The sequence below is a fragment of the Montipora foliosa genome, chromosome 2 (assembly GCF_036669935.1).
Source record: "Montipora foliosa isolate CH-2021 chromosome 2, ASM3666993v2, whole genome shotgun sequence".
Classification (NCBI taxonomy): Eukaryota; Metazoa; Cnidaria; class Anthozoa; order Scleractinia; family Acroporidae; genus Montipora; species Montipora foliosa.
In genome coordinates, this window is record NC_090870.1 from 58,827,220 (window position 1) to 58,839,197 (window position 11,978).

General features: G+C 38.9%; 1 non-coding gene across 1 annotated transcript; it reads right to left on the bottom strand.

Annotated features, from left to right (window-relative positions):
* Positions 1-6,610: 6,610 nt before the first annotated feature.
* Trnas-aga (transfer RNA serine (anticodon AGA)) lies at positions 6,611-6,683 on the bottom strand. The gene has a single exon. It is a non-coding gene; the product is annotated as a tRNA-Ser (tRNA).
* Between the last annotated feature and the right edge of the window lie 5,295 nt (positions 6,684-11,978).

Below are 11,978 nucleotides of genomic sequence, written 5' to 3' on the forward strand. Positions count from 1 at the left end.
CGTCCTTTTGTTGGCGAGTGATCATACAGCATTATCAAATAGTGTTTAATTAAAATATGGTCCCTGAGCGAATTCAAGGGCGAGAACGGGTTGATTTGATGGAAATCTTCATTTCAGATTTTAACAGATGGATGTTTCCGGTTTGCTTCGTCCATGATCTGATTTTACCTTAAATTTTCTCAATTAAAGTCCTTCCTCAACAATCTTTTGACTAGGAAAGCTATGCACGGTGTGATTCGTTGTCGGATTTTGTGTTCTATTGGACTTTCCCAATAGGACGCAGCCTGAAATTCTGACACGACCTCATGCACGGCTTCAGGAAATTTACATTAAAGACTCGCCATTTCTTAATCATGTCTGTCCCCAGTACCTAATATCTAGAGCTTGAGTATGACCAAAAGAGGCAGCGTGGGGACAAAGAATAAAAAGTCAATTAACAAAACTCATAAACAAGACAACGTCTTTTTTTCTTCCATTAATTTTCATGAATGTATGGAGCATCGATGTTTTAAACTGAACACATTGAATTCAGGTAAAAAACATCATTTCATGTGATCTGAATTCCCAGGGTCTAGTAAATAGTTATGCCCTTCCTTGCTGAAGAGTACCACTACCGGGAAGAAACATTTCATCGCCGTATCCCACAATCGCGCGCGGCCTTAGGTGTTGTTTCCAAACTTCCCGCAGTATTTCCATCGCCAAAAATTCAACAGATCATTCCGATCCGTGTCTCACACGTTTCCTGTTACTGAATGAACATTCAAGTAGAACCGACGAGATCTAACCTCGCCTCTGCCATGTTGAATTCGAAAATAACATTCAAGGCCGCACGCGGTTGTAGAATACGGCGTTAATTTTTTTTCTCCAGTCCTCCGAATTACGTCACCAGATCAAGTGGTAATTGTAAGTGAGAGTTACTGATCGGCGACCGAGAACACACGTAACATATTCCACTTATACCGCATGCACTGGTACGCAAAGCCGGAAGGCAAAGCACGTGGGCAAATATGGTCATTTTCCCTCGTATACACTTCAAGAAAATTCTCCTAAGAGTTAGGAAACGGTCACAAATACGTTTTCCGAATCAAACTATTCTCTTGTTTCCCAAACGTTATTCTAAGTCATGGTCCCTTGTTCCCTTAAACCGTTTCTGGCTCTGTTCCCTTATTCCTTAAAACCCCTTGGAGGTCCTCTTCTCTTTCTGTTTTCGGATAACTTTAATTTTCATTGAGAAGTCAACTTACATAACAGCCATGTTTGTGCTAAAGTTTACCCGCTCACCATCTTCAAAATCCTTTACAATTCAACATGCACCTTCCGGCACAATTTTTTGAATAAATCAGTACAGAAATAAAACACATCAGAAAAAATATACTTTCGAGTGGACCTGTTTGCCAAACCGTCGTATAGCTTTTATTTTATTTTTTCTTTCCCGCTGGGAGCACTTTGGGGGTCTTGGGCCTTTGCGAGAGTAAAAAGCGTGCAAAATTTTTCTGTCCCTGTAATTACAATATTAGGACGAAGATCAAACATCCCGGGGTATCTTCTTATCTAGACATGAGCAGCTTAATTCACTGGGCTTTTCAGATGCGCTGCTTACTGTCATCAACTTTGCCACCGTAAAATGAACTTTCTTTAGGGTGTTATATTTAAATCAAACTACACACAAAACGAATTTTTGACACTTCAGTTTTTGATAGATGATTGAGGTGAATTACAGCGGAGTCGACTGGACACATACTAATTACGTGGAAACGTATTCATAAAACTATTCTATGTTAAAAGTGTTTTTTTTAACTGCGCCGTTGCCCTAAGTTTTTTGAGGAAAGACTATTGTTTTATTAATTAATGCGAGGAATTATTAGGCCGTTCCCTTTTTTTCTCCGTTTAGCGTCGTCCGAACTACACACATTTTTGGGCGTTTTCAAAAACTGAAAAAGAAACTGAAAAAAAAAGGTTAACGACGTTTTTAAACCATTTTATGTCGCATAGGAGTTTTGGTGGTTGATCCTTTTCCCACGCTGTCTTAATTTTGCAACAACATCCACCAACTTTTCCGCCATATTGATTTTGCGTTCACGTCTTGTTGTTTTCCTGGCTCCACAGCTATGATGCTGGGGTACCAGGCCTCCGATTCCGAGACTGCTTATGAATTTTTTGTTTTGTTTTTTTTCAATCCGACCGACCAAACCAACACCAGGAAACGCATTCGACGCTAAACGAGAAAAAAAAACAAAAAAAAAAAAAGGGGGGTGGCCAAACGAGAGAAAAAAGAAAAGAAAGAAAATTGTGGCTCCGGCAGTTGCTAAGAAAAAAGTACTTCGTTTTTGCTTTAAGTAAATCACACATAATTTGTCACCTAGAAATCTGCATTATATATTGCTAAAAGCATTCTCTATTGTAAAACTCAGGCCCTTAAGTAATGAAGCAAATGGTTTTTAAGCAAAGAGTTTCCATTTCACTGTTAATACTGACAAGCCCACGAATAGGTAATCGCGGTAAATACCAAGTCTTAACCGTAAACCAACCAAGTCTTAAGAGGTCTGAAAGGGTACGTAAGTAAGGGTTGAAATTTGCTTAAGCAGCCGGTTCTTGAAAAAATGTTAGGAAAATACTTCGGTTGGAGAAGAAATCATAATATCAAAGCCCTTTTAATCAACACACAAACATTCTCAACGCCACATCATATCCACCGTGCACGCCCCTTTTAAGCAAACTTTTTAATACACGAACCTTATTGCAACCATCAATGGTTACTACGCTTTGGGTGCAACCGGACATGTTTTGTCTGATCTGTCAGTTGATCTCTTACCAAACGGCAAAAGGAAAATTTTCCGTCTTTTCCGTTAAAAAATATAGGAGTTTTATTGAAGCTTATTTCTGTGAAATCCGCCAAATCCGTAAAATCCGATGTTTAACCTCATGCATGTTGACCATGCGCATTTGGCATCATTCTTTTCGTTTTGGTGGATTTCCGGGAAATTTCGGATATTGACCGGATATTGATAGTTTCACCCCAGTTCTTTTCAGTTTAATAGTACCAGTACTTTTCAGTTTGATAGTTATTGATATTCTTGTTACCATTCTTCGGATATTGACCAGATATTGATGGTTTCACCCACTTCTTTTCAGTTTAATAGCCCAGTACTTTTCAGATTGATAGCTATTGTTATTCTTGTTACCATTCTCCAGATAGGTAAAGGTAAAGTCTCTGTTACGAGGCTAGGAAGGCCCATCAGGCCGGCGCTTACCTCCGGTTTCCGTAGCATGAAGCGACTAGGAGTATTCATACTCCCCCCTGGATGGGATACTAGTTCATCGAAGGGTTACCCCCAGCATTACGCCGGTACCCATTGATACACCTGGGTGGAGAGAGGCACCGTGAGAGTAAAGTATCTTGCCCAAGAACACAACACAATGTCTCTCTCTCTCTCTCTCCATAGGCATCGTGGGGCACTTTTGTAACTTTTTTCTCCTTTCGCTATAATTCGCCCAGTTTTAGATGGTAAGGCACAACAACTTTTCAGTAGATACCTTAAACACTGATCCCCTTGCAGACCGACGCTCAACGAATCACTTTAAAATCAAAGGGACTGTGACCCTTTTTCATGGCAAGGAGGTTACAAAAGTTCCCTTGTCCGTGGTAAGCACCTTTTAAAAAGCTTTTAAATCCATTTCCTTACCAAATTGTGGCTTTTGCCTTACCATATATACGCCACACGATTCCCTCAATTACCACAGTAATTTAAATTGGAAGTATTGCGCCCCGGAAAATTTTACCGTGTATACGTTTGACTTTTCATGTCCATGAAAAGAATCACGATTCAGAAAAAGCCCGTTTTTTTGCTTCGCTGGTTTCAAAAAGCGATTGAGCCCTTTTAAAACATTCAACATCAACCAAATTTTGAGGGATGTTAAAGAAGTCTTTTGGTAATCTAATAAAGAAAGAATTTAGTGAATTGGATGTTTTTATTTTTTTTGGTGGATTTTTTTTAGTTGCCAATGTCTCAAAACTGGCAACGTTACAAAAGGTCCCTATTTGCTAGAGGTTCCAACAAGTGCTTTCGATGTGATTTCTTAAGAGATAAGAAACAAAAGTGCAATCAATATAAACAATAGTACAGTAGAAATAAGTGAGAGAAAATTCAACTCTTTTCTATAATTTGGAAAGGAACTAGGGTTTAAAAACAACTTTACGCGGTTTTGCGTTATCGGGGATATGGATATCTTCATTCACAGTTGAATGTTTGACTCATTGCAGCGGTAAATGACCATGAAAAATGTATTGGGGATAGGTTTACATGCGAGAATGTTGCTGTGTGTGTTTCTAAAAGCCGTAAACGAGAGGTCAGAGGGGCGTTTTAAATTAATATTCATAGCCTTTATAGATTCACCACACCCTTTGTCAAACAAGCACCCAGAGGCTCCAAAACAAACTGAGAATTTGGTCATGAATATATAAAAGCAAAAGGGATATGACGAATACAATTGATTCATTTCATAGACAAAGATAGCATTCACAAGACACTGCGATAAGTAACACGAAAAAATATGATGCGCCATATCTGTAAGTCCATCTGCTGGACTGCTAGTAATTGCCTAAGTGTACATCTCGTGAAATCATTTTTCTATGGATGCACTTTCCATTATATTTAAATTGTTCTTTCGAGAAGATTTTTCAGAATTTTATTTCATTTAGGTGTTTACCGGCGAATTTCTAGTCACGCAGTGGTTAAGGTGCTATTAATTAAATCCTAACTCCCCCATTTTTCCTCTTGAACCCCAGAATGGCTACAAGAAGATTTTTTTCTTTTCACAGTCTGTTGGCGGCAAAGCCATGAACCAAGCGAGCCAGATTGTAAAAAAAAATTAAAAGATACAATATTTTATAAAATAATTAGGATAATATGCGCACTCATATTGGTGAATAGCTGTGTTTATATGAGAGTGTGTAAATACGGCTGTGACAAGGGCTGTGACACATCACACGAATTTGGTTATGCGTTGTCAGACGCGCGTTTTGATTGGCTGGTAGGAAATATGATCGTGTATGAAGAAAATCTGTTTCAATCAAAACAAAAACAGCAGTTCCTCATTTATTGAATTATTTTTGAGAAATATCATCACAAAGCATGATCACGAAAAAGTTCCGCCTGTTAAAGGATGACCCTGACACGGGAGCCATTCTTCAACCCTTGCGCGTTTTATGCGCCTATCGTCGTCGTGACACCAACTTACCTGACTCCCTGGTCAGAAGTACTCCAAAGGGGAGTGTCAAGCTCAACGTGAATGGGCCTAGTTTTGGGTGAATTCAGGAGTTACCGTGATTACAACTTCCACAGACTGGAATGCCTCGATTTGTTTTAAATATCCTCTTTTGCAAGTGTTCGTAAAAAGTTTATTCTTTGATGGGTTAAGTTAATGTTAACTATGATATCATTGGTAATAGAGTGGCTTTCAAAACTGTTGAGTATTTTCAACAGGCAATGCTTGTGTATTTAAACTGTGCAATGGAGAAATATTAACTGGATCGACGTTAGTCATCAAAAACCAAGGGTCACTTATGGTCACTTATGTTTTTCAATAGCAATTTGTTCTTTTTGGCCAACAAAAAATAAATCAGCGCTCTTTAGACTTTTGCAATGCAAAGGAGCAACAACTGCTTTTGATGTTGACCTAAAAAATCCCGCTATTTACCATGATTACGACACTTGAATTCAAGTGCTTGCGAGATTGTTGTTTTTTAGCAAAACGTTGCAGTTATCGAAACTCATCGAGAAAGCCTCAGCTGCAGAACGTGCTCTTTTTTTTGCGTCAGTGATGCAAAGTTTGCAATTGTTAAAGCTCAATTGATTTATTGCTACAAGGATGGTAGATGTTTCATCAGTTACGTATATTCGATAAGCTGGGATAGCCAATGTGATTGCATTCGAATTATTTTCAGTGAGAAACATTTTAAACATTGCAACGATTATGGGCGTAATCATAATTAAGCTACAGTATATTGCGTTTATTGCTGCTTGCTATGGGGATAATGCGAATAAGCTATGTCGTGTTTATTGCTATCATTTTCTGGTAGGCTTTGCCTACAATTTCAAAATTGTTGTTAAAGCTCAATTGAATTTATTGGTGCAAAAGATGGTAGATTTCATCACTCGCGTATATTTCATAAGTTCGGATAGCCAATGTGCTCGCATTTGATTTTTTTTTTCAGTGAGTTGTAAAAACGCTGTGAAGATTATCGGCATAGTTATGACCAAGCTATGTTGCGTTTATTGCTGCCATCTATGGGCAATAATCATGAATGAGCTTTGTGTTGCGTTTATTGCTACCATTTTCATGGTATGCGTTGCCTACAATTTGAGTTGTTAAAGCTCAGTTGAATTTATTGCTGCAAAGATGGAAGATTTCATCAGTTAAATGCATATATTCGATATGCTCGGATAGCCAACCTGCTTGCATTTGAAGTTATATCAGTGAGTTATGAACACATTGCAAAGATTATGGGCGTTCAATTGATTTCTTAGGAGTAAAGAAATATGAGCGAATGTGAGAATGATATACACATATTAATGTTGACAGGAACCCACTGGGAACTCGGAAAAATCCGATCCCCAGATGGGATTTGAACCCACGACCCTCCGTGATCTAGTCGGATGCTCTAACCACTGAGCTACTGGAGACTCTATGGTGAGCAGGGGGGTTAAAAATGCAGTTATGATGCAGTTATGAGCTATGCTGTCAGTCGTTATTTGACTCTGTAGCTGCGTGATGCAGCTCGAGTTAAAGACCCACATTTCACCCTTGCTCACCACAGAGTCTCCAGTAGCTCAGTGGTTGGTTAGAGCATCCGACTAGATCACGGAGGGTCGTGGGTTCTCGAATCCCATCTGGGGCTCGCATTTTTCCGAGTTCCCAATGGCTTCTATCAACAAAAATTCATTTGATACGTCTATGTCATTCTCACATTCGCTCACTTGGGTGGTTGGTTGGCAGCATCTTAGATATGCTTCAAGGTGACTGTGCGATGCAGTTATGAGCTATGCTGTCAGTCGTTATTTGACTCTGTAGCTGTGTGATGCAGCTCGAGTCAAAGACCCACATTTCACCCTTGCTCACCATGGTGTCTCCAGTAGCTCAGTGGTTAGAGCATCCGACCAGATCACCGAGGGTCGTGGGTTCAAATCCCATCTGGGCTCGGATTTTTTCCGAGTTCCCAGTGGGTTCCTGTCAACACTTCATTTAATATGTGTAAAGAAATATGTTTGATTGTTCCAGTCTTGCTAACCAGGGCCCAGTTGTTCAAAAGCCGATTAACGTAATTCAGGATTACCATAAAATTTGGTTTCATTTTTTTCAACTTTTGGTTGAAAGTTTCTTTTGCTTATTTTTTTTTTTCAAGATTGACTTTCTCTAATGTAAAATTTCGCCAAATATCAGCGTTGAACAACATTTGGGAGTTGAGAAAAGAAATAAACTCCTTGGTTAATTTTTAACCTGGGATTAGCGCGGATTTTGAACAACCAGGCCCTGGTTAACTAAATTCCACAGGTCAGTCTTTTTTTTTTGTTAAATAGCGAAGCAGAAGAAGCTATACCTTAAAAATGCATAAATGTCTGAATTGTGTGCTACAGCTTCTAAATGAAGTGCTTGAAACTGCTCCTTCATAATTATAGAGATAAATAATCAATCAAATAAATGGATAAATTGACAGATGGTTTCGCTAAATTTTATCATGTGAAAACCGGGAATGAAAGAGTTGGATGTTGTACACAAGCAAATGCGAAAACTACACGCAATGCTAGGAAAGAAAACCAACTCAGCAAAATTAACTCAGTACTTCCAAAATGACAGTACTCTTAATTATTCTCTTGAATCTGTATTAACTCTTAGAGTATGCACACTAGCAGGCCATGGAAGTCAAGGTTAATGCTAAAAGTGCCAGTTTGTTACAAAAATGCACGGCTGTTACAAAAGTGCCCTGTCGTTACAAAAGTGCCCTCTGTCGTTACAAAAGTGCCCTCTGTCGTTACAAAAGTGCCCCACTGATGTTACAAAGTGCCCCAATGAGGTTACAAAAGTGCCTCAGGTTACAAAAGTTCCCTACCTTCGTTACAAAAGTTCCCTATCGCGTTACAAAAGTTCCCTTTTTTCGTTACAAAAGTGCCCGTGCCTCTGGCTCTCTCTCTCTTCTCTTCTCTTCTCTTCTTTAAAGAGTTGCTTACATACAAAATACGTTTAATCGACTTTGTGACATCCCACTTTTGTTTGTTTAGGGAAAAAAAAACAAATACACTTGTTACTATAATTGGAAGCAATCCCTAGACACAGAAAACAGTGGTGAAATGAAGTTGAACAAATGCTTATCAGGTATCTGCTGTTTTTGCCAACCAACACGTAGTTAATGACGTAATGTGAAAAAACCATCTTCCGTAATTAACCGGATGTAGCGCAGAGGCTACTATGAACAATTCGGCTATAGTAGTATCTGTAACGCGGTTGACCATAGCGAGTTGTAAAATGGGTGCATTGCACGACGGCAACGTTACTTCTTTCCATATGTCAGATTGCAGGCCTTGGACAAAAGGCGCCTGGATTTGCGTTTGGGATCTATTTTTTTCTTCCCAGGCCCATCGTCCAAGGACATTCTGGGAAATAGAAACAAGCAACCCATCCTCTACCTCCGAAATGACGATTATCGAGAATTCCTAAGTTTCTCTAAATTGACTATTATCGTCATTTTAGGACGCTTAGCGCTTGATACGACGCTGACGCTGACATCAGCTCTCGAGAAAAAGATTGATGGTTCATATACGAGAATGTTAAGAGCAGCTTTGAACAAATCCTGGACCGACCATCTTTCCACTGCAGAACTGTATGGAAATATCCCTCGTGTCACTGCAACGATTCGCCAACAAAGTCTACGCTTTGCTGGACATTGCTGGCGTAGCAAAAATGAACTGTCCTCAGAAGTGTTACTTTGGGAACCGTCTCATGGTAAAAACGCAGTCGTGGAAGACGACGCTTAGCGCTTGATACGACGCTGACGCTGACATCAGCTCTCGAGAAAAAGATTGATGGTTCATATACGAGAATGTTAAGAGCAGCTTTGAACAAATCCTGGACCGACCATCTCTCCAATGCAGAACTGTATGGAAATATCCCTCGTGTCACTGCAACGATTCGCCAACAAAGTCTACGCTTTGCTGGACATTGCTGGCGTAGCAAAAATGAACTGTCCTCAGAAGTGTTACTTTGGGAACCGTCTCATGGTAAACGCAGTCGTGGAAGACCAAGAAAAACATACGTTGACCAACTGATTGCTGATACAGCGTGGCACCTATGAAGATCTGGCAAACTTAATGGACGACAGAGATAGATGGAAAGAACTTATCAATGAGAGCCGAGCTAGCTCGACCTGATTGATTGATTGATTGAGCGCTTGATAAGGATTATGGGAAATGAATATCTATTTTTAAAATCCGAACTCCAATGCCTAAACTCGCTGGACACGAATCTGCGAATGTTCGATTAATAACCCTTTCACTTAACCACTATATTTTTATGAATTTGTCAATATTTTTTTTTTCCAAATGCTGCTGTAAACGTGTACTATCACCGGCTAAGAAATAAGTTTAAACAGGAGAAAATGATTGATTGATTGAGCGCTTGATAAGGATTATGGGAAATGAAATGCTCGATTAATAACCCTTTCACTTAACCACTATATTTTTCAAATTTGTCAATATTTTTTTTTCCAAATGCCGCTGTAAACGTGTACTATCACCGGCTAAGAAATAAGTTTAAACAGGAGAAAATGTCGGTGTAATGTACATGCCCAGTGTGCAAAGCTTCCTTTACAGTCCTACACTGCTAACAGATGATCGTCCGTAATCATAAGGACCTTCCAATCTAACGTTCCCTATTACAGTACATGGCCATTTTATTGATCTTTACCAAAAACACTCAATGCTCCCCAGAGAGGCTCGAGTAACTGGCCACACAATTGACAACACACCCACATCTAGAAATACCTGCCAATGAAAATTAAAATGAAGTTCTAGTCAACACCTGAACAACAATTTGTTTTACAGAGTAAGAGTTTTCTGGATGCAGTGCCAATATTAAAATGCAAAATAATTTAGAGTAAAGGTAAATTTATTACCACCGACATGTACGACCGCAAAAACACACTTCCACCTTTGCATGAGAACATGAAGTGAGAGAACAAATCTCGCTGTGCCACCATGATAATCATTTAAATTTTGCTGTTTTAGAATTGTTACCACTGCCTTACTGTGAAGGTTGTTTTCCCGAAAAAAGGCATGAACCAGGTCCCCATTAATACCCTAACCTGATGTCAATAACTTAAAGCATTATTAATCCTTCAAACTATGGTCAACCTGACACAATGAACAAAGGATTTCAAATAATTTTTCACGCTAGAATATTAAAGGCCCAAATATGGACTGGGGTATTCTCAACTCACATTTTTCATCAATCACAATCATTCGACGTATACAACAGTATATTTGTATGTAAAGAATGGTATCCTTGCCTTTACAATATGGGATGAATGAAAATGGCCAATTGTTAATTTTTTAATCGACATCACACGTTTTCGTAAACTCTATAGAGTTGCATCTAGAAATGACTTTTTTTTCACCTTTGGTAAGTAAAATATTCTGGAGAAGTCGCAAATTCACAAAAAGACTTGTTTTCACTCTCTGCTCTTTTGAAATAAAGGGGTAGCAGTTGCCACTTTGCTTGTTACTTCTGATAAAATAAAGAAAGAAAAACTATTTTGGGTACACATTTGTACTGTAATTTAGCTGTGATGTTACATGTAAATGCACCCAACGCCATTCCCTCAATACATTTGCCATTTTCAGCAGTTTCATTACCACAAGTATTGAGCGCTCTTGTTTTGTTTTGTTAAATGGCTGGCACCCCATGCCAATAGCGAACGCAAAGACTGTGCCCCACTAAATTTTCGTCTTTTGATGCAAAGATTGCGAGTGAATTTTTTTTTTTTTTAATTTTGAGACCTGATTACAATATATTGTCAAATTTGGCACAAAAGCACAACACTTCTCCTAAAAGTCACTTTCAATTGGCAAACCAAGAAAAACAAATATAATTGCTCCTTACATTCCAATATTCCTAGTATTCTGTCTAATAACATCCTGTGATTAATAATCTGTCGATATTCTTAAAAATGCATGCGGGGAATAATGCCTGACAAGAAAACAAGGTAAAAGGTATTGGTGAAACATACCAGGGAACTGCAAATGTAAAGGTTGTAAAATCCATCCGTGTCCATACATACCTACTTCACTTAACCATGCCCCATATAGGGGCTTTTTCAGGGCGGCCAATGAAACACAAATCAATGAAATGACACCTATTAACAACAACAACAACAACAACAACCAAACTGTTAAAGTTGGTACGTATTGATCAATAAAATCATTTCCTTTCTTGTGTTCAGATTTTTGAAAGTGTGTTTCGCGTCTCAACACCTAAACTGGCAAATTTTGAGCTTTGAGTTTTATCCAAAGGCTGTCTCTAATTTGAGTTTGTAAGTTTTGGATTTCATGGTCCGCCATTAATCACGTTCAAAACTGGACCTGGATTGGACCTATGCAGAGGGTTTGGATCTAGAGAAAAATGACGTCATTTACTCACTATGCTTGAAATATTTCAGCGTGTAAGCGCAATTTTATTATCTATTGCCAAAACACGGTTGAAAACTCGGACAAGCCCGAACCTCGCCGTTGCTGCATATTAATTAGGCCGCGTACACACACATTGCCATTCTCAAACTAGTGCAGTGTTTGACGTTCATTTTTTAGCCCTCACACTGACCCAGCTCTCCTCAAGATTTTAAGGTTACTAATGGACGCGACCAACTAAATAAGAAAAATTCCAGCATAAAAATAAAACAGGTGTCTTTTTAAAATCATCGAGAACACTTA